This window comes from Meriones unguiculatus, chromosome 11 (assembly GCF_030254825.1).
Source record: "Meriones unguiculatus strain TT.TT164.6M chromosome 11, Bangor_MerUng_6.1, whole genome shotgun sequence".
Lineage (NCBI taxonomy): Eukaryota > Metazoa > Chordata > Mammalia > Rodentia > Muridae > Meriones > Meriones unguiculatus.
In genome coordinates this window covers 100,625,280-100,648,651 of record NC_083359.1, presented here as the reverse complement: position 1 = coordinate 100,648,651, position 23,372 = coordinate 100,625,280, and the positions used below count along the sequence as shown (strand labels likewise).

The following is a 23,372-nucleotide window of genomic DNA, read 5'->3' as shown; positions in this document are numbered from 1 at the left end:
TGGGAAGCAGTTCCCTCTTTCTACCGTGTGGGTTGCAGGGCTAGAAGTCTAGTTCAGACTTGGCGGCAGATGTCTGTACCGGCTGGGCCGTCTCACCAACGCTGCCATCACACGCCTTCCGACCCACCCTTAGAGACCATCCCACAGCCTATCCAGCCTATCTGCGTGGCTTCTCTCCCACTGCTTGACACATGTGACTATAATCAAACACTCCATAATCGGACTCAGTTCCAGTCTCCTTTTGCAATCCGCTTTGCGTGTTGCTCAGCACATGTGACCAAATGTGCTGTTCTGACCAATCACATGAGTCTGTGGCAAGGCTCCATTGCCATGAGATGCAGTCTGTGGTCACAGCCATAGACTCCTGCGGGTGGAAACAACTGCTTCAGACTGATCCACTTGGGTAGAGAATGTGACTTTATTCTTTCCCTGTAGGCAGATGAGCTACCTGACCAGTTGGCCCCTGCAGAAGATGAGGACATGTTCACATTAGACATAAGTGCATGTCCAGGCATGCATGTGAGAAATGCATTTCATAACTGGGGTGGGGGGTGTAGCTTTGTCCTCAGCGTCTGATGGGGAGGGAACCACACTAGCCTTAAGTTGCTCAGAGAGCTTGGACTCAGCGTCATCCCTCCAGGGCCGTGACTTCAGCTGATAAAGCAGGCACTGCCTGCGCCTATGAATCTCAACCACGTGGCAGGAGGGGACACGTCCAATCATTTCTCCTTAGAGGACCTCAAGGTTGTGCTTGCCAGCTTCATCTGTCCCCAGGCAGGGCATCACCCGGCTATCGCCCATACTTAGAGAATGCCCATATTCTCAAAGCTAGCGTGCTGGCTCTGCTCTGCCATGCACGTCTCTACATCTTGGAATCATAACTTCCAAGCACTTATGCCAAGTAATTAACATGTTTAGAGACAGCTACTCCGGGCCTGAGTCATCCATTACAGCTCCATTCCTGTCTCCGGTGGCAGTAACAGACCTCCGAATGATGGCAGTTCAGGATTCATGTCCGTCTATCAGTCATACTGGGGCTTGGCTGATAATGGAAGCTGTGACTGGATTAGCAGGGAAGCTCTGTCACCCTTCCATGTCTGGAGGAAGACAGTTAACAGAGGCAAGCTCGCCTTTTAGGGGTGAGAAAAAAAAAAGCTAACAAATCCTCCTGCTGTTCTGCTTGGATCTTCCAACTGCCTCTGAGTATCTCAAACACTGAGCAGGCTTGTCCCTGAACCCGGGGAGACTCCAAGTAGCAGCAATGCCCTCGTATTACACTTACTATCCCTCCTGCTTCTCCGGGTGTCCCTTGTCACACCGATGTGGACCATGTAGGGACCTTCTTCCTCCCAGAACACATGGAGCTTACCCAGGCCATGTGCGCTGACCTGTACCATGGCCCCCTGCACCATCCACTACTTGGAAACCGCATGAGTACCCTGGAACACAGATCAGGCAACCTGTTATGGGTAGAGCGAGAGTAAGGCATAAACTTTTGTTGTTCTGAGCTACTGAGAGTCCTGCGTTGCTTCTCGCTATGACACACTTTGATCCATCTTGTCTTAAGACAGTCAGAGCCCCAGAGTGAGAAATCAATGAGGAAAGCAAAGCTGTGTCCTTCTTTCCTCTTCATCCTCCCCCGAACATCCTTCCAGACCTTTGTGGACTAAAGCCATTGAGGCTGGCACCAGGTGAAAGGCCACCAGGCGGGCACGAAGCTTATTCATCCTGGTGGGCAGCCGGCTGGGATGCTCCTTCCCAGCTCAGAGAGAATAACGGCTGATGAAAGACGCCTGCCCTTGAATCGACCACAGAAAGTTTAGAGAGGTTGATTGAAACTCTGACCATCCCATGGCCAGTGTCAGCTCTCAGCGCTGATAGATACTGTTTCCTGTAACGTAACCGTTGAATGGCACCAATCCCTGTGATTCATTGAATGGCTTATAAATAGAAAACATTCATGCAGGCCACAGTCTGCTGAGACCCCAAGTCCTGCTTTCTGTAGTTAAAAATAGTAAGAGTGGTCCCTCTAGAGCCATCGTGGGGTTGCTGAAAAGATGACAGTTGAAGCCAGGGTTGCCTGCACACACCTATGATCCCAGACTAGGAGAACAGGCTACGTGGTGAGATCTGGACTCAAAAAATCAAAACCTAACAAACAAAAGGCAACAACACATGCCAACTCAGGAATGGCTGCGGCCTTTATGATCAAAGCAGAACCACTGTTAAAGAAGAATACACCTAAATATGTACGGAAACCAAAGGTCAGCGTTATAGAAGATAGGGCTGGGAACCAAAGGGGCTGCGGAGATGGCTCAGCGGTTATAGCACTTGCCGCACACACATGAGGTATAGAGCTTGGATTCCCCAGAAACCCACATAAATATCAGGAAGGCATGGTGGCCCACCAGATAATTCCAGCCTCAGAGGTGGAGACAGGGGATATCCAGAGCAAATTAGCCAACCAGACCTGCCATAACCGGCAACCTCTGGATTTGACTGAAAGGCCCTGCCTTCATGACTAAGAAAAAAGAATAATTAAAGATGATCTTCACCACCAATCTTGGTTCTCGACATTCATACATGGGCACGTGTACAACACACACACACACACACACACACACATCTGCCCAAACACGTGCAAAAACATGTACACATACATATATACACTTACACACTCTCTCTCTCTCTCTCTCTCTCTCTCTCTCTCTCTCACATACACACATAAACACACTCACACTACATACATATATAGACGAAAGATGGAAAAAGAAGAACAGCAACAACAACAAAACAAGGAAACCACTGTCCTGGTAGCTTTTCCACAAGCCATCAGAAGGGTCTCTTAATAGTGTGTGGGTCAGGCCTAACGCCAGGTAAGACTGGAGTACCGCCTAGCCCATTCCACTTGTGACCTCCTGCCCAGGCTCTAGCAGTCACTGTTTGCTGGCAAACGTTCCCCTCAGGATACTCCTGGCCCAGTTTGAACTAGTATTTTTGGTACACACACACACACACACACACACACACACATACACACACATATAGTTTTATTGGTAATTAAAATGAAGTATTACGTATTTGGTTTTAGCAATCTCAAGCGTTTTAAATGGATTGTATAAAAATCAATACCAAAGCAGACTAGAATTATAATCTGGGATTTAAAACTTTTGTGATTTTTTTTTTCTTGATTAAATTTGTTCTTAGATAATTTCATACATGTACACGGTGCTGGATTCTGGAATGAAGGGGATCATTGTGTCCAATTAAATTCTTTTCTGAATAAGATTTAAACTTATTTTTATTTGTGCTCTAAATGTTTCCTCCCTGTCACTGAAGGTTCTCTCTCACCCATTTGCTGCCAGGACGCAGGGGACTGGGAGCTGGCAGGCAAGAATATATCTTGGGAGACTAATGCCAGGTGATAGTTTGGGGTTTCTCTTCAGTGTGGGGGTAGAGAAGGGCAGTGGGTACAGGAAGAGAGACTTCTCTTAGTATCACAGGAGGTAGTGGTGCACACCTTTAATCCCAGCATTCGGGAGGCAGAATCGGGGGGTCTCTGAGTTCAAGGCCAGCCTGATCTACACAGTGAGTTCCAGCACAGCCAGAACTACACAAGGAAACTCTGTCCCAGAAAACAAAAGCAAAACAAGAGCAAGCAGGCAAAAAAGGTCTACAGAGCGAGAGTACATGTCTGTGTCCTATATCAGAAGTGCAGGGGTGATGTGTTTAGGGTGAGGGAGATTGCCTGAACCTATGGAACGGGGCAGACGGTGAGAGGCGAGCAATCCACCACGAGTGCCGAGAGGGCAGGACTTCCGGGAGGAGGCATATATCTGAGCGCACAAGCGTGTGTGTGTGTGTGTGTGTGTGTGTGTGTGAGTGAACACTGGTGCCCTCTAACCATTCTCCCCCTTATGCTTGAGACAAAGTCTCACTGAACCTTGAGATCACTTTTTTTTCTTCCAGCTTGGCTAATGGGCTAGAAGTCCCAGCAACCCTCCTGTCTCCACCAAGGTTACAGTTGGGCACAACCACACCCAGAGTTTTCTGTGCTGTTGGAGATGTCAGCTCGATCCCTCATGCTTGCCAGCCAAGCACACTCACCACTGAGCCACCTCCCCAGCCTGCGGAGCAGACCGTTAGAAGGAACAAGTACAGCTCACAGTCTTGGAAGGCCCACGGCCACAAAAGACCCACAGGAGGCCTGGACCCCACTGTAGCCTGAGGACTGGGGCAGCTGTAAGGCTTGTCTCCCCCCCAGCTCTGAATGTGTCCTGTCAGCTCAGACAACAAACTTTCCAGATATAATCACATTGGGCTGGAATGATGAACATTATGTAAATTCCTCCCTGTTACATAAGGCTCAACCGCATGATAGGAAGAACAGCAGCTAACTCCAGCAGGCCCTCTTTCCCTTATCTGTAAAGCACCACACCTGCTGGCGAAGGATGCAAGCTGGACTGCGAAGGGCAGTGCTCTCAGACGTGAGCCAGCCAAAGAGGATGGACAATGCAGCTACAGCAGTGAGTGTGATCTTCGTGTTGCAAATAAACACATCCTGGCTATATAAATAAACACATTCTGTACTCAGGAAGTAACTTGCCCCTCTTCCCTCAAAATCAACAAAACAGCCCACAGCCAGATTCAGCTTCCTACTCCTCAACAGACTCCTCAGTCCTCTCTGACTGAGTGGGCTTCCAGCCCCTCCAGGTGGGAAGAGGAACCAGCCATGGCTGCTCTGTAGTACGCCTATCAAGCCACAGATGCTGGTTCCTGGTTGTCTCCCCAGGGATCCAGTTCCTGTGTGTCTGCCAGTGCATTGAAGCCTAGAACAGAAGACCTTAACAGAATCGGGGTGACACTCTGCCAACCTGCAGCATGGAGCCCATCCCTGTGTGTTCTCCTGCAGCATGGAGCCCATCCCTGTGTGTTCTTTGCAGCAGCCCAGGGCTCCAGCTGACTCACAGGAGCAAGGGACAGCAGGATGGTGCTACAGTCTGACGGTCCCCCAGAGGACTGTGTGGTAAAGGCCTGATCCCCAGGGCGGCACTACTGGGAGACACGGGGCTTAGAGGGAGGTTTTAGGTAACTGGAGGTGTGGTCTTGGAGGGCATTGTGGGACACACACACACAACACACCTCGATCTTTTTTTTTTTCTCTCTTCCTGGCCATGAGGTGAGCAGTTTGGCTCTGTCACATACTTGCTATGAGGTGCTTCCTCATCACAGACCCAAAATTGACAGGGATGACCAGCGAAGGACTAGAACAAAAATAAGCTTTTCTTCCTCTTAAGTTGCTTATCACAAGTGTTTTGTTATGGTGATGGGAGGACAAGGAGAAAGGCCAGCTTGGTTAGGAAACTAGAATTTTGCTGAACTACGAGACTGGGATCAAAGTGTCTCTGAGCACTGTCAGGAAGCTGCACTGGGAAGCTGTGTGCTCTGGAAAGGCCACTTCGGCCTGTTAACTCTGAGGGGTGACTGTCTTGGGGAAAGCATTTGACCCCCAGGAAAGGCAGTCCAGTCTTTAGCCCTGTCACCTCAGGAACTAGATCCTAGCCCCGGACGGCATGGGGGAAATCAGCTGCTGAGACCTGGCCTTAAAGCGGACTTGAGTTCCCTCTGTTAAAGGACACTGACCTCCCGGAGTCTGCACCAAGGTTTGGCAGCCATTTTAAATGATAAGCCAACACCTCTGAGCAACTCAGCACAGAATCACAGCCGAGAATCATAACCACCAACTTTATCCCCACCAGCAGCTACAGGTGTGGCTCAGAGCCCATCGCTGCGGGAAGCTCTCCTGAACGCCCAGATCAAGTATTGTTTTGATGTCGACCACCCATAGCCAAAATCAGGGGCGTGTGGCTGACCTCAGAAGATGGGGACTGTTTTCAAGGAAGACAAACGGATTACCCCCTCCCCTGTACTCCTGTACTTCTGTACCAGGACCCAAGACAAGAACAGCCCTTCCTTCTGTGGATGCACAGTGGTCCTCACAGGCAAGGAGATTCTGGGTACTCTTTAGGGTCTAGAGTGACTTCCTCCTGACAGACTGTCTGGGCCTCTAGTCCTCTACCACCAGAGCCCTGGGTGTGGCCTGACCCTGTGGTGTTCCCTGCTCCTTGGGTTCTGCTTCCAGGCTTCCTGGCTCTGACTGACTCGGGCACCTCCAGTCCCCCTGCCATCTCCCTTGGGAGCCTTGCCACCTGCTGAGCTCACTGGCCAGCCGTCCACATAAAACGCTCATTTCCCAGGATGCCCACTGGCGAAGTTCTCCTGTTTTGACTCACAAGAAAAAGAACACACAACATTTCCTTCCAAATTACTCATGTGGGGTGGGGGTGGCTTTGTTGCTGGTGGACGGCCACAGGGGATGAGGCGGCAGGCGATAGATGTGGTTCAGTGCCAGGGTTAGCCTGATCCTCCCCTGACAGAATGGGTGGCATTTCTGTGAGCCTCAACAGCCCTCGGTCTTTTTCAGGTTTCACGTGCTTCAGAATCATCTGGAGGTTTTGCTAATGGGGGGTTCTGGGCTGCCTCCTGCCCCTCCCCACACCTGAGCTTCATTCAGACTCAGCAGCTCTGGGGGGCTGAGTATCTGACTAACAAGTTCCCTGTAAGCCGTGAGGATGATGCTCCTCTCTCCTGTGGACCAGCACTGTGCACACACACACACACACACACACACACACACACACAGCGTGCACTTGGCAGCTTGTTAGGAATTTAGGATTTGGGTCCCAGCCCATATCTGCTGGAGCAGAACCTGCCTTGGAGGGTTCCCAGGTGGTTTATATGCACATCAAGGTTTGAAAAGCACTCGATTCTCAAAATAGGGTTGCGCCGCCTCGCAACAGCCTGCGGACTTCGGAGTGCGGATCTCTGCGTCCCACCCTAGACCTCGGAGACAGACATCGGGCACAAGCTGCAGTTTCAGCCGTTTCCCTGGAGTGTCTGTCAGAACAGTTGCGCTAAGGTTACACCTCGAAGGTCTCACCAGACCCCCAGCCCTCTAGTGGGGCCGAAAGCTTCTCCATCACTTCACCTAAGCGCTCAGACCCGCACGGCTTGAGGACTGGGGTCTGGTGGAGAGCATGCGCAGTTAAGAGCAGCTAGGTCTGGCCCCTGGCTCTTGAGCACTGCTGTAAGAGGGGACCCGGAGGCTTCCCCAGCCCAAGGCTGAAGGTATCTGCTTGGTAATGAAGTAAGCAGGCTCCCTCCTGTCTCCAGAGCCCTCCCTCAGACTCTCTCGCATTCTTCCTGTGAGCTGCAGGCCACCTTTTCTCTCCCTCTCCCTCTCAAGCAACTTCCGTCTGTCTCTGGGTTTCATTGGACACTTTCTAGGCAAGACAGTTGACTGATGCCTTTTAGGACCAAACTTTGGACTCTGGCCAGGCCTTGCTGCCTACCAGGTCCACCTACTTTTTTTTTTTTTTTTTTTTTTTTTTCATGCGGTGATGAGACACACTCCAAATTCAGTAGCCCTCCTGCCAGGTTCCTCACACCTGCTGAGTGTCTGAACCATGCAGGGGGCTGGGGGGGAGGTGAGAACTGAAGCCGTCCCTCACACAGCATCACATTTCCAAAGGAACAAGATTCTCCTGCAACTTGCTGGCAATTCAGACAGCTGAAGTTAGCACTTGTAGCTAGCTAACTACCTACTCCTTCCTCACCCCGCCCCCTTTTATTCCTTTTTTTTTTTTTTTTTAATCTAAGCTGGAGATGAGGGGGAAGAGGAGTTGTATCCAGACTAGATGTGTCTGACTGTGTGAAGGGAAGGGCGGGAACCAAAGGGAATGTTCCAGGATACAGAGGGCAGTGGAGTTAAGGGCTTTACCCAGAAACTTCATGATAGGAAAGAAAGGGGTAAAAAGGACTCGTTATGACTGGAAAGGGGGATCTTGGTACTTGGAGGAGATAGCCTGAGTCAAGGACTACAGGGCTGGTTTTCTTGTAAAGGCACAGGGTGTTCCTGCATTGAGATGGGAGAGAGGGAGTCCCGGGGAGAGAAACTATAGGCTGTCACCCACAGAACCTCTATGGTAGAGACCGAAACCCTTCAGGCGGCTTCTTCTCAAACCAAGAAGACTTCCAGGAAATCATTACAACTGTGGAACCTGGACAGTGCCATGGGTGGAGACATCCTCTTCTGCCTCTGCTTTTGTTTGCGTGTTCACTGTGTACATAGGGAGGGCAGAGAACAACTTTGCGGGGTTGCTTCTCCTTCTCCTCCGTTTTGTGGGTTCTGGGGGCGGGCCTCAGGCCCTCAGGCCTATATGGGGAGCAGCTCACTCAGCCGTCTTGCTCTTCCGCCTGTGTTTACACTGCATGGTAGATGCTGGTGCCTGCAACTTGCTGGTGAACTAAGTCCCACGTGCTGCCTTCCCTTCTCCTCAGCTGTTCCTGATCCACAAAGGAAGAGCCCAGCTTGCGAAAAGAGGGTGTCAACCCCTAAGGCCATACTCTCCCTATCCACTCATTCCCAGTGTTCCTCCAAATGGAGTTTCTGAAAGGAATTATCCACACAGGCTTCAAGAACGTGACTTAACAAAGCCAGTCTGGTCTCCAATAGTGCCATTGCCTTCCAAAGGACAGCCTTTCCAGGATAAAAGCAGCTGGTTATCTCACTTAATAGCTATTAAATGGTGTTAATTACCTGTCAGATCCAGCAGGTTGGTAAAATTTTGCTCAAAACAAAAGAGGGTGAATAGCATGAAACAGGGAGATTTAGCATCTGGGGAAGAACACACATGCAGCCATCATCCATCAATTAGTGCTTTGTTTATTCATTTGTTTGTTTTCCGCAGTGCCAAAAATCCAGCCCAATACTTTATTCATACCAGGCAAGCCATCTACCACTGAGCAAATCGCCTGTGCCTTAGTCTTGCTTTTTTAATATAAGGTCTCACCCAGGCTATAGCCCAGGCTGGCCTGAAATTCTCTTGGCTCTAGCTCCCAAGTACTAGAATTTCAGGTATGTGGCAAGATACCCAAGACAAGGAATATTTATGGACTGGCCTAATGGCACACGTCCAGGAAAGTGTCCTTACGCCACACTGAAATGCAAAGATGAAGTGGATGAACCTGGTGCCCTCCAGAGCCCTGGTAGAGCACGTGGTCGGAGTTGGAGCATCTTCCTAAAAGTAGACTCAAGATCTGGCCACGAGCATATACGTTGATTTACCAGGAGTCTGACTTGGTAAATTTACATTCAGTGGAAAAGACATAATAACATTCTAACAGTGGCTTCCGGAATGAGCAGCAGTGGCAGCCTCTCAGAGCAAACGGCAGGATCCTTTTCATGTGAGCACAATGAGTATTTAGAGTCAACATGCGTGACGCTCCTAAGCCTTCGTGAGGCATGAGGTAACCTCCATAAATAACCACTACTCCCTATTAGATGAGGCATTTGACCTACACAGTCTTCATATCACATTTCAGCTCAAATATCCCAGCCGTTTTGTAAAAGATGACAATTGAACTCCCTTAAAAATTAAACCAAGGTACGTTCCCCCTCTAAACTATTTCCAGGGCTTGCGAGTTGTTTGAGTCCTCTTTCTCCACTACTTCCTGTCCTCTGAAATGCCAGGAGTTTCGGGGAATCTGATCATGTGGGTGTCAGCCATAGCTATGCTGTTTTGGTTTGAAGATGGTTTGTCCCCTTGAATGTTTGCAAGAGTTTAGTCCCTGGAGTCTTGTCAATCGAATTCAGAGGCGGAATCTCAACCCACTCTACTTGTTAGCACCTCTGGGAACTGATCAGGTCAGAGCACTAAGCCAAGCACTCTGTCTCAGCTACTTTTCTATTGTCATGACGAAACATCAGGACCAAGGCAACTTATAAAAGAAAGTATTTAATTTGGGGCTCACGGTTTTAGAGGGTTAGAGTCCCTGGCCATCACTGTAGGGAGCCGGGGGCAGGATGGCAGGCCTGGTTCTGGAGCAGTAGCTGAGAGTTTACATCTTGACCCATAAGCAGAAGACAGAGAGAGCAGAGCGAGCAGAGAGAGCTAACTGGGAATGGCATGGGTTCTGAAACCTCAAAGCCCACCTCCCACTGATAAACTTCCTCCAGCAAAGCCACACCAGCTAATCCTTCCCAAACAGTTCCACCAACTGGAGACAGAGCATTCAAATATATGAGCCTATAAGGAGCCGTTCTCATTCAAATCACCACACACTCCATAGCTCAACGGCAGTGGTTTCATGAGAAGGCGCTATACGGAAACACACGCTCGCTGCAACCATGACCTGATACAAACAGGGTCTCCACCAGAGCCTGCACCATGCTGTGTGGGGATGCCTGGCACATGGAATGGTTCGTCCTTGAGTTATACCTCCAGAACTGTGAGCCAAAATAAGCCTCTTTTCCTCATAAAGTAATAGAGAATGGATTCGTAGAACTCAGTCATAGAGTCGTGCTAGGATCACACCTTGAGTGTCAGTGTTGATGGCTATAGCTGGTGCCAAGGCAAGCTGTACGAATTACACACACTTTAGGCACCCCCGGGAGCTCATGGCTTTCTCCAGTGCCTGGACCAGTGGCTGGCACACGGAACAATTTGTTGTTGTTGTTGAGTAAATGAATAAACTTATATTTTGTTAATGACCAGAACATACCACTCATTGTCAAGAATATTTTTAAGTGTGAAAAATCCTACCAGTAGTCTGAAATCTGAGGTCAATCCAAGACTAAGTTGGTAAGTCTCAAGATCAGTAGGTCTGGCCCTACTTTAGTGTCTGTCTGTCCCATATCCACAGACTATTGTAGCCCTAGCCTGGCTGGTCTTTTTTAGGTATGTGTGACTTGGCAAGGAAGAAAGAAGAGTACGGGGAAGCGAAAGACTGTAGAAGCATGGTAGCTTCAAAGAAGAAAGACCTAACATGGCATTGGCCAGGAAACACTGTGACGGAGTGTGTCCATCCCCTAATCCATGCACGAAGATCCTAACTGCCAATGGGACAGTATTCAGAGGGGGGCTTTGGGGAGTAAGCAGGTCATGACAGTGGAGCTCTTGTGAATGGAATGGGAACCCTAAAAGCCTGTGTCACTCCTACAACAGGAACAGCCACCCAGAGGGAGCCAGCAGTGACCTGTGTTGAGGTGCTTCAGAATGAGCTATTTTTCTCCCTCCCATCTCTACTTATACTTCTCACTGGGGCAACCGCAGCAAAAGCAGGGGCAGGGCTACCTGGGGACTTCCCTCCTGGCTCCACAGCTCATTATGACATGTCCAGGTTTAAACTTGACCTCAGGATCCCCTTCCTAAGTCCTCAGGAAGCTCTTCCAATCCCCAAAGTCACTGCAGCCCCACTCACCTGCAGGTATCTATTCCCGAGAGAGTTCTCATGCAGCCCTGTCCTCACCTGCCTTCCATCCTGCCAGTCGGTCCAAGAAGGGTGTCCTCTACAGATCCTCCTCAGCCACCAATAACCCCCCAATCTTGGAGCTAGTGACCCTGGCTTGTCTTTGGAGATCCTAAAACAATACAGAGGACGGAAGGCATCTGTGGTTCCCAAACAAAGCTCAGGACACATGTCCACCACCTTACCCACTTGCTGTCCCCCCAGGTGCTACACAGACACACCATCCTGTCTGCCTGTGATGCATGTCCCAGTGTGGAAAGCATGCTTGATGTGGTGCTCCAGGGAAGAAATACACGGATAAGAGGCTGGGGGGCTGGGGGACTGAGGGCTGGGGACTGGAAGGCTGGGGGGCTGGGAATTGGGAGCTGTGGGTTGGGGGCTGGGAGGCTGGGGGCTGGAGGGCTGAGGGCTGGGAGGATGGGGGATGGGAGCTAGGAGGCTGGGGGGCTGGGAAGTTAGTATTTTATGGAAAGGCTGCTCCCAAATCAAAGCTTGGGAAGATTAATGCTCTGACCTCACTTACCATTCACAGCAGGAATGGCAATGGTCAGGGCACTGAGCTAGAGCAAGAAGGGACAGACACACATTTGATGGAGTTGAAAAACATTTAGGAAGTCTTCATTGATTATCTGAGAGGAGGAGGAGAGGGGAGGATGGGATGGAACAGACTCAAGCTGATGGAGCTGAAAAACACTTTAGAAGCCTTTATTGATTATCTGAGAGGACGAGGAGGGGAGAAGGAGGAGGATCACCCCAGCAGCCTGAAGCCTGCTTGGTTGGGGTAGATGTCTGGCCAGTCCACGGAGGCTTCAGCAACATTAGGAATAAAAACCCTTTCACAAATAATATGTGAGCTCAGCACAGGCCAGGGTCCAAGGTGTGTGGACGACATACCGAGCAGTAAGATGTGGGAGGCAGGCAGTCCTAGAAGAGGGCTCTGAGGCTGTGGAAGTGGTGACAGAAATGAAGTCTTGGGCTTAGGTCTGACACCTGGGGGAGTGGAGAGCAAGAAGGCCAAGAATAAGCCCAGGGCCATGTCCTTGGTGCAACCAGTACAAGAGACAAGGAAAGAAAGAGAAGCAGGTGGCGACACCAGGAAAAGAGCAGCCACACAGGTGGCGGGCCTGTGCTCAAGACAATGTAGATGAGGCTACCCAGACACCGCAGAGGAGGCAAAGACCACGAGGGAACAAAAATGCCACGGTTTCTGCGATAACCAGCGTCACTCTCATTTGCCACACTGTCTAGAGTGGCGAAGGCTGGCAGAAGGCGGTGGTTAGGAGGCACAGAAATTCCCTTGTTGGACGCGTGCGAGAAGAGCCCAGCAAGCCAGCACAGTGGTGCACACGTGTAATCCCAGCGGAGGCCAGCTGTGTGGAGGCGTTCTATAGGAATGCCTGCCCGGATGTCACTGGCTAGGTGACGTCATACCGGGGTGAACATCAGGCCTTCACTCGAGATGGCCACTTACAGGTGAAATGTCAGAATGCTAACAGTGTATCCATAAGCTAGAGGCAGTCTGCGGTCTCTGTGGAACCCACAGCACTCTAGGTCAGTGCTGCCACGTCACAGAGTAGGTGTTCAACAAGAATCAATGAAGCGATTCATGGAAATGACCTGAGGTCCGAGAAATCACTTCTCCGCAGAATACCAATCATGCCCAGGTCATCCTGTTATCTACAAACTCCCCAGATGTTTCCAGAGGCCGGGGCCACATGGAACTTATGCTACCGGAGACCAGAGACCCGTAAATGTGCCTAAGACACATTTACACATTGTTGAAGGTGAGGCCTTCCACACGTATCCTCCATCACACCGGGGCCTGAGAAGCAGGCAGCACTGCGGCCCCACCCTGGCTTGAGAAGTTAGTGAAGAGAAATGGCCAGTACCTGTCCTCAGTTACTCTACCCCCACAATCTCTTGTACCTCATATCTTCCCTGGTGTCCAAAGAAATTTGTATCCTAATACGTCGATTGTCAGGAACTTAAGGAGTCTGAGTAAAGGATGCTTCTGTAACACTCAATAGTAAAGAGAGTGCTTATTAGAGCAGCTTGTGCGATTTCTAAACTGATTTCTAGAGATTTCAATATACAGAGCCCAGGTCTAGCTGAGACTTCTTAGGAGATACATCACATGGTCTATATGTCATAGACCGATTTTTTTTAAAAATTGCATTTAAATTAGAGAAACAAAACTCAATGAGACCAAAATACCAAAACATTTCATTCTGACTAGGAAACAGCTAATGCTATTGGAAGACAAATGTGAGGCCTGTATAAAGTGAATTCAAGGCCACCCTGGGTAACTCAGTGAGAACCTGTCTCAAAACAAAAACATTTTATAAGGGCAGGGGATAGCTCAGTGGTACAGTCCTTGCTTAGCATTAGAGAAGCATGTGCCAGGCCCTGGGTTGAGTCCCAGGTACCAATTTAAAAAATGCCGAAGATTTTCTCCTTCCTTTCAATAAAACTAGGCTAAGTGCATATTATGTTGACAATCATATTAGCAATTACATCCAGGACCTTTCACTGCTGAGTGTTTCTCTGTGTTGTGTCCTCTGCTAAGTAAGCAGATCTTTTAATAATCCCTACATCATGCTCTAGGAGATGTTCAGTTGAAGTCTGGTCCCCAAGGTCACGTAGCCCACTGACTTGGCCAGGATTGGCTGCTGGGCCCACAGCCTATGCAGACTGATAGAAACCGACTCTTGGTCTGGCACTCATCACAGGTACCTGGTCAGGACACCCAACAATCAAGGCAAAGTCAGAGAGAGCCACGGGGTCAGCAACAAAGCAGGAACTGTACAAAGGTTTGTCTGTGCCTATACACACTTTCCGAAAGATCCACCTTGTTTCCTCTTTGTTTGGGTTTTCAATAAACCCACATACACTTTCTAGAAGTAATGGGTGTGGGTGATATAGCTTAAATCAATGACCAGAAGAGGGAAGGCCTTCCAGGAACTGTGTATATGATTCCTGGCCCCTTAAGGTGGTATTTCCCTAAGTCTGGACCTCAGACAGTGTGTAAGGAGGATTTGAAGCATGCCGGGGCTTTTCTGAAAGCACTTCCGGTGACTTGAGAAGCTAATAAAGTGTGACTTAACGGTAGCCTCTCAGTTGGAGCACTGCTAGCAAACAATGTGGCAGTCAGAGCCTGAGAAGTTGGGGGACTTGGGCTAAAACTTCAGAGTTTTCGAGGTGGTTGCCAAAGCAACCTCAGGGACTAGTCTCTGGAAGAACTGAAGCATTCTATTTTAGAAACACCCAGTTGATCATCGGAGCCAGAAAAAAAAAAAAAAAAACAACCAAATAATAAGGCACTGAAAATTCTTATAACATCTTATATAAAGATGAATGTTTCCTCAAACTAAAAACAATTCACTCTAGGAGGAATATTTCGACCCTGGAAGCAAAATGATTTCAAAATGACTCCATGGAGGTCCGATTATCACCTGCGTCTTACACAAAATATTGGGATTAAAAGCTTCTCTTTCCATTTGAATTTGCTCTCAATCTTGGTTACATTACAGGCTCCTCAAAAGTCTCTCCTGCATGCATGAGTTCATTTATTCTGTGAAGACTTGCTAAACAACTTACCCTATCACTGATTACGATGTCCTGTGGTTGGAGCACAACAGAGATGAACTAATGATACAGCCCTGGCTTTAGAGGGAGTACAAACCACAGGATGCAAACAAAGGACAAACGCATCATCGTGACATCAGGACACCATGGGTTGTGACTGTAGAGTCTCCCAGAGCCTTATTTTGTCAGACCCTTACCTGTGAAGATCCTTTGGTAGGTCATTATCAAAATGCAGATTTCCAAACCAGAGAGTGGGCCCGGACTGTATTGTAGATGCTGTGTCTAAGGAGCCTGCTAGGGGTGAGAGAAAGATCTCATCCCTAGCTGAAATGGCGGTTAACAATTCCATGCAAGGAGTTGGGGCAAGGCTTAAGAAGGGGCTTTCTCACTAAGAGAAAGGGCAGCCCCCCAAAGGTTAGGATATTGCCTAGCCAGCCTGGATTTATGCTAAGAGAATTAGGACCAGGCACCTCCTAGGAGAGCCCACTGTGGAAGGCCATGGAGGTCTTTGGAGGACCAGAGACCTGATGCAATCATCAGAGCACTGTGAGCCTGGGAATAACACACAGCAGTCAACACAGAGGTAATTCAGTAGGACTATGACGAACGCATGGGCAGAAGTGGGCATCTGAGCAAGGAGGCTGCCGTGCACCTGCTGGCTGCAGGCCAAACGGACAAACTCAGGAAACCCAGGAGAGTGACAGCAGTCGTGCTTGGATCCACCCTGGATGCAACGCTGTCATCGTGGGGAACAGCGATGACGACACCTCAAACCAGCCCTAGAGCCATGTTCCAGTGGTGGAAATTGACAAATGACAGTGGCAAAATGACAGCTAAATATGGGTCTGACCACCAAGAGGTCCAAGATCAAGTGTTTCGTGGAAGTTTGGAACTACCACCACCTCATGCCCACAAGCTACTCTTTGACAAAACTGTCATCAACAGGGTTGTCTTTAGAGACCCAGCTTGGAAATGCAAGGCTGAAAGAGAAACGAAGGTCAAGTTTAGGAACAAAACTAAGTGGGCAAGAACACATGCGTCTTCCAGAAGCATAAATGAAGAGGGAAGACATGAAGAAATATCCTCTAAAAATCTCAAACAGCACTTTGTTTTAAAGCAGATTGTAGGAGACTCACAATGTGCAAGTTAATTAATTGTGACATATTTGTCCCTCTACATCTATATTTAGCAAGACCTGGCTCATACTTAATTTATTTGTGCTTTAAAACATTTTTCCCCTGGATTTTCTCAGTTTCTTCCTCTGAATAGATGCAAGTTTATGGACAGGCACCCATAAAGCTAGGACTTCACAGCACTGTGGAGAAGCAAGGCTGAAGGAGATGCAGCCGTGGACTTCAAGGAGAACACAGCCAGACACAGGAGATCAAACAGGTAAACAAGACATCATCGAACAGCAAGATTGCTTTAAAAAAAAAAAAAAACTCTAGCAGATGAGAGAGCCAGAAGCATTTCTTCAGTAATGGAAGAGAGAGGGCTTTGTGTAGGAAGAGACAGCTAAATTGAAATGCAAAGCCCAGGGCGTGGGTCAGCAATACAGCGCAGTGGTAATACCCACAAGGCTCTGCGCCCAAATCCCAGAAGAACTGAAAAGCAATGTTTTAGCCAAGAAGAGCACTCCAGGTAACAGAATAGTGTGAGAAGCTGTGCAAAGAACAGGAATCACAGCGCAGAGACTGCCTCCTGTGTGGCTTTCTTGTGCGGTTGGCACACAGCAGGCACTCAATAAATGCTGCGGGAGAAAAAGAGTGTCTAAAAGCAAGCAAACACCAAAGAGGTTTAAAGATATATTAGAATGAAGTCACAAAGGCCTGAGAAGCAATGAGGGTCCCTTATTGATAGTCTGTTCTCCAAAGCTGGAATCTAGAGGCTCTGAATAAGAAAATTACGCATGAAGTTTGCATACATCATTCTGACGCCACTGTGTGTGGGGAGTAGAGGAGCAGGGCAAAGGGACAGACCAAATCCCAGGAAAGCCAAAATATAGAGAGCAAACAAAACACAGGAAGTGATTATAAAAGTCCAGATAAAAGAAAGCCTGGAAGAGAGGGGCTGTCATGCACAGAGCACAGAGATTGCCTGGAGGTATGGAATTAACACAGGCAACATGCAAGACATGTCCCAGCCAGCCAGTGAGCAAAAGAGCACAGCTGGACAGCAATGATGAGTTCTGGCACTGGAGTGAAGGGGACCCTGGATCCTTCTCTTCTCTTCACAAGCTGATTTCAACCCTCAAAAAAGCAAGAGCCACCGACTTTCCCACATCCTGGGGAAATGGTGAGGAGGAAGCCTGGGCCCTGAGCTCTCTAGCTTTGGGACCTAACCCAGTCCATACATTACTCATTCACTCCTACAGGCAGGTTGTGCATGGATATATACAAGAAACAGGAAAGTCCTTCAGTGTGTATCCTCCACACGCACCACTACACACCTGGGCATCACCTCCAGCCCCACCCCCCAGTACGTTGATGTGAGGTCAGGGTCCAAGAGCCTCCCTCTGTGGCAACACCAGCCAAGAGCCATATTCTTTCTCTTGTTCTCAAAGATGCCAGAGCCCCACCATCCCCTCCATGCAGTGAGGTGAATGTGGTACCACATTCTAAACTCTATCCACCGTTGGCTTAGAACTCAAACGCATGGAGTGGTGTGGCTCACTGGCACCCCTTGGCCTGATATTGGGTTTGAGGGGTGGGAAGTAGAGAGGTGAAGATATTCCATTAATGATTTTAAAACCCACAGGCTTGGAGTTGCAGAGAGAGCAGGACAGGAGACAGGGGTCCAACCTGGAGATGGTTGTGGCAGAAGCTCTGCTGGGTGAGTAGATGAGACTTGGAGCCCAGTGTCATGCTCTGTCTTGAATGTCTGCTGAGCAGAGAGGGACACAACAGGTGGCCCAAAGGACAAATGTCCCATCTCAACCCCAGCTGATCACTGGCTTGGGGATTCTACTATTGTATGTATGTATGTATGAATCTACAACTGCAGATTCAGTGTTTCTCTTTCTCAAAAGAATCTTGAAATTCAGTTTTCTGTAAAGTTTTCAGTCTTAAAAATATTAAATGGGGCTAGGTGTGGTGGTGTGCACCTATGATCCCAGCACTCTGGGAGGGAGAGGCAGGGGATCACTGAGTTCCAGGCTAGTCTAGTCTACAAAGTGAGTCCAGGACAGCCAGCCAAGGCTACACAAAGAAACCCTGTATTGAAAAAACAAAACAAAATGAAAACATTAAATGGTTCAAACATAACAAATCACAGGTCACACGTGACCCACAGCCCATTGATCACAACTCTTAACACAAAAACAAAAGAAAACAAAGTCAAGGGCAAAATAGGCATGAGTTGTACTTAGGGAGTGAGGCAAAGGACAGAGAGGAAAACTAAATGAACACAAGTGAGAAAGAAAGTCAAATTCCCCCATACTGGAAAGCCAGAACCAACAAGGTGACCACAGCCACACTCCCAAGAGGTCAAAAAAAGCATTAAACAAAGGAGATGGTCTGCTTCATTTGGTAATCAGACCACTGCTGGTGACCTTCAAAGCTTGTCACTTCCAACAGAATGGAAGGGAGATCCACTCCGCCGCCCGATCCTGAGATGAGTAGGAGGATGAGAGGCAAGCATTGCAAATGACTCTTTCCAGAACTTGGCGGCCCACAAAAGAAGGAATGTGTGGGATGGTAGCATGAGGGGTTGTCAGGTCAATGAGAGTTCTTCAGAACAGAAAGACAAGCTGCGTTTGAAGATGAGGAAGAACGAGATGGGTGCTGGCGAGAGAGAGGACATGCTCTAGGCGGAGGGAGGTTGCTTGCCTAGGCTCCCAGGAGGGTCAGAATGACTCTAGAAGGGGATAAAGGGGGTCCTGGGGAGGCTTGAAGAGGAGGAATGCGCAGTGAAGGGGACCTGGCACCACGCCACTTACCCAAGTACCCTAGTGCTGAGAAACTAGGTGATGGGGGAAGCAGAACTGAGGGGGAGCTTCAGGTGGGAGAGGAAGTCAGCCCAGGGAGGCGCTGTGACAGAAGTGGGCTGGGTTTGGTTAGAGGACAGCTAGCTTCCATCCCTGCTTCAGTTCCGGGATGGAAGCCAAGCAGACTGGGGCATTCTCTGACAGTGCCCGTGGGCTGGGGCATCCGGGCTGGGGAGGAATATCGGGAAGGTCAAGGTAACAGGGGCAGTGTGTGCCCTTCTGTGCTGTTCTGTGGGGCTCTACACGGCGGGGGCTCCAGTAGATGCTGGGATGCAGGCCTATGGGCTTCTTATCTGACAGCCACAGTTTGCGGCGGGCAGCATTGCTGCTCACGACGACATACACATGAAGGCAGTAAGAAAGCGATGCCTAAGTGAAGCGTAAGGGCTGACATTTTTAACACGCTGTTGGGTGATGGTAAAGTTGTGGGTCATGGACCACCGTAACGAGAGTGCGCACCAGCCAGGATGCTCACAAAGACATACACATGGAGAGCTAGTGAGAGCAGATCACGCTGGGGGGGGGGCTGCAGCCATCTGGATTTGGGTAGTGCTTCCCAAAGGTCGATGTGTCAAAGGTTCACACCCCGAGCTGGCACTATTAGGAGGTGGCAGAATCTTTGCGGGGACTTGTGGCTGGTCTTCGGGTCACTGGCGTGCTCTCAAAAGGGATTGTCTCTTTCTCTCTCGTTGCCTGCTGGCTCATGAGGTAAGGGGTTTGTCCCACGAGTTCCTGTCATGAAGTCCTGGTTCATCACAGGTCTAAAGCCACAGACCACTTAGTCTTAAACTGCCATCTACGAAACTGTGAGCCAAAATAACTCCTCTCTCTGTAAGTTAACTGCTGTAGGAACAGAGATCTTACTGGTGTGGAAATCTACAGAAGGAGAAAGCCCAAATGAGGGAAGAGGCAAAAGGCATCCCCAGCATGATATGAGCTGAGATGTTTTGTTTGGTTTTTTTTAAATGAGAAGGTCCAGCCCCAAATTAAAGTTGGAGAGGATGACTAAGAAGAGCAGAGTACTGAAGCATCGTGGCTGGAGCAAGTCTCATAGCCTCAGGAAGGGCCATCCAGCTCCGCAGAACATCCTCTGCCCCTCCTTGGCGACACTGTCCTCAGGAAGTTAGTGTATAAGGCGCAACATCTTGTGCACGCAGCACACAACATACGGGAGCCAGAGATCATGAGGGAGACAGGGGAGCTGGAGGCAAAGGTGCTGAGCCGCCAGAAACAAAATATCGATCCGGGTGATTTGTGAGTGGACACAACTAGTGACAGAGCTTGGCTGTGTGTGAAAGATGATGCATGCACGTACGGCTGCTCCAAAGCGAGGGCGGGGGGCAGGGCACGGGGAGACTCAACAGTGCCTAGCCCTGTTCATGGACCTTTGTTCATTTCCCTGTGTAACTAAGCTGCCACCGTGCTTCTTAGCCCTGCCATGCATGGGAATGCCTGGGGACCTGTTAACACTACTCTCACTAAGGGGCTCTCTAGAAAGGCTAACGCCACTGAAAGCAAAGGGTGCGCTCCCTGCTGTAGATTTGAGGTGACCGTGGAAACATGACAGCTTAATGCCGTGTGTGATTCTTGATTGAACCACGGATTAAACAAACTATTGGCAATAAAAGAGCAGAACATGAGTGAGAGTCATAATTCGGTGACATTTTAATTTCTTCAGTGTGGCCGTGTTATTTCTGTTTTCCTGGAGAATGTATGTAGGGATGAAAAGCCATCATGAGTACAGCAAAACCATCCAACAAAAATAAAAACCCTGTGCTGAATATAAGGTGTGGGGGCAGGGAAGAGCTCACAAAGCAGGCGAGGCTGTTGCTAGGGAGTGATGCCTCCTGGGGAAGCAGTATCAAATGTCATCACTGCACTTTCACTGTGCCCTGATGTTTTCCAAAGGCAAAAGTGCAGTTCTCTAGGGGCTCGAGTGCGCGTAGTCCCATATCCCCCATCTGCTGCAGACCTTGGTCAGCTTTCAGAGCCTCCGGACTCTGCCAGGGAGGTTAGCCCTGCAGCCACCCTGTCCTTGACCCTTGTCCCCAATACTGCCACTTCTGGGTGAGAAGGGGCTCTGAATTCACTCTGGGGACTGTGGGAGGCCCAGCCTCATCCTGTGGGTGATGCTAGCCGACTCACCCTGTAACAGCAGCTCATGACTGTCACTCGGCTGGATTTTTGTATCATCTAGAAAACATACTTCTGGATGTGTTTGTGGAAGCATTTCCAGAGGGAATTAACTGAAGGATGGTGACCTGTCCTTCGTGTGGGTTGCAAACTTTGAGCTAGTGGCCCAGATACAAAGAGGTCCAAGGTGAAAGCTGTGTGCCCTGCCTTGCCCTCCCTTGTTCTTTCTGAGTGAGTCCATCTATCACAACTGCTGCCCTTATGCTGACATCAGACTCAGCCTCTTCCACCATCTGAACATTGACACCCCAGCAGAGGCCGTCCAGGGGTCGTCCAGGCTTTCAGCACCTTGCGTGAGTTCAACTGTGCACACATACGCGTGTGTATGTATGATTTGGTTCAGTTCCTCTGAAGACCTCTGATACACCACCCCAAGCGGCACCTTCCACTCACCCTTCCATCTACCAACCTGCCCCCTTTCTACCCAAGGAGCTTTCTGGTTGTCTTCTGAATAGCTGTCCAAGCCCTCACCCCACTTCAAGTCACCCCTGGAAAGCACAGGAGTTGGGGACATTGGGCAATCCACTCAAAGCAGCCTCCTCCACAACTTGAATGGCACCCTCTTGAGCAAGGTGGCACTCTTCCCACGCTCTGAGTAGCGTTGCTGGGGACAGCTGTGGGGACCCCCCGAGCAGCCCTTGGGTGAGTTGAGGGAAGTATCATGAAGGTGGCCACTCCGTTCTGCCCAGACTTTCACTGTGTACAATACTAGGATTCTACAGAACCAGGGGGAAACCCTATTTATAAGAATAACGGGGATATTTTTTGGCTCATGAGAAAAAGCAATTTCTGTCTTTTAGGACACAAATTGGCTCAGAAATGATTCTAAGCTCAAAAACTGAGTGGGAATAGTGAAAACCAGGGAAGGAGTGAGTGCCTCCATTGCTAGGCCCACATAGTTACTGACCATGGTGAGAGCCAGAGCCAAGGGCTCTCTGGGGTGTTGTTTTGCAAACAAGGCTGCACACGGCAGTAACTTGGGGAGCTTTGAAAAGTATCCATGCTGGGTCCCAGCCCCAGAAATTCTGACTTTGTTGGTTTGGGTAAAATTCTGGGCATTGATCAGGATAGTTTACTCTCCCCAGGAGACTCTAATATCCTACAAGGTTTGAGCCCCTCTGCTAGGCCAGCCTCATACCTCACATTCATTAACACACTTGCTGCCCTGTGTGGTTCGGCCTGGCTGCCAGTATACTTAACCTTGGCTGGCCCTCTCTCCTCCCCGTGCACAGCCAAATGGGGTGTACAGACACCTGACCTTTGTGTCATAAAAATATCCTGCCCCTCCATCAGGCATAAACATTAACCAGGTGAGGTAGGCAGCCCTAAGGTCAGCAGGGTCTCTGCCAGTTCTGCCTACTCCTCAGAGCTAGTTGGCAGCATCACAGTATGCTGTGTTCAGGCCTGAGTTTCCAGTTCTGCTAAGAGGTTTGGGAGTGGGAATTAAAATTCAACCCTGATAGGGTTGTGTCTACAGGACAGTGCAGGGAAAGGCTGCTTGATGAAGAGGAAGCCCTATGCAGTCCACTTTTCACTGATTTACAGGAGAGGCTTGGGGTGGGGAGGGAAGGGAGGGAGGAAGGAACAAAGGGAAGGAAGGAGGGAGAGAGGGAGGGAGGGATGAAAAGGACTCAGGTCCTGCATTGTTATGGTTCCCACCCAGGCAGGACGAGAACCCCTAGGGAGGCCTTTGAAAGCACCATTGTCCGAGCCCAGTCTGGAAAAATTAAGTAGAGCTTTCTGGAATTGAGTCATTTGAAGCTCTGGGTTTTAAACCTCTAGGAGTTTCCCATGTGCTGCTGGGGTTGGAAAATGCTGGTCTGTCAGGGTAAATTCCTGACTGCTAAGCCCTGCATCTTCCTGAGGAGAGGAGGAGAGGTCTCTCTGTGACAGGCTGGCCTGTGGGTCACCCAAGGCCACTGAGCCATGGCCTGGAGAAACAGATACCCTCTTCTTGTGGGGGATGGACATTGAAGCAGGGTGTCTCTGTATAACCCTGGCTGTCCTGGAACTCACTCTGTAGACCAGACTAGCCTCAGCCTCACAGAGACCCACCTGCCTCTGCCTTCCAAGTGCTGGGATTAAAGGCGTGTGCCACCATACCCAGCTAACAAACGCCCTCTTCCATCACCTGGCGGAGTGCTTCACCCTTTGGGGGAAAGTAACCTGGCAGGTTTTTTGAAAGTGCATACTCATATCACCAGTCTTCCAGTCTCCCTTTTGATAGAAGCACACGAAG

At 49.5% G+C, this 23,372-nt stretch overlaps 1 protein-coding gene across 2 annotated transcripts in view; it reads right to left on the bottom strand.

Moving 5' to 3' along the window:
• Cnih3 (cornichon family AMPA receptor auxiliary protein 3) overlaps positions 1 to 23,372 on the bottom strand; it is a 108,972-nt gene that overhangs the window by 17,504 nt on the left and 68,096 nt on the right. The window lies entirely within an intron of this gene.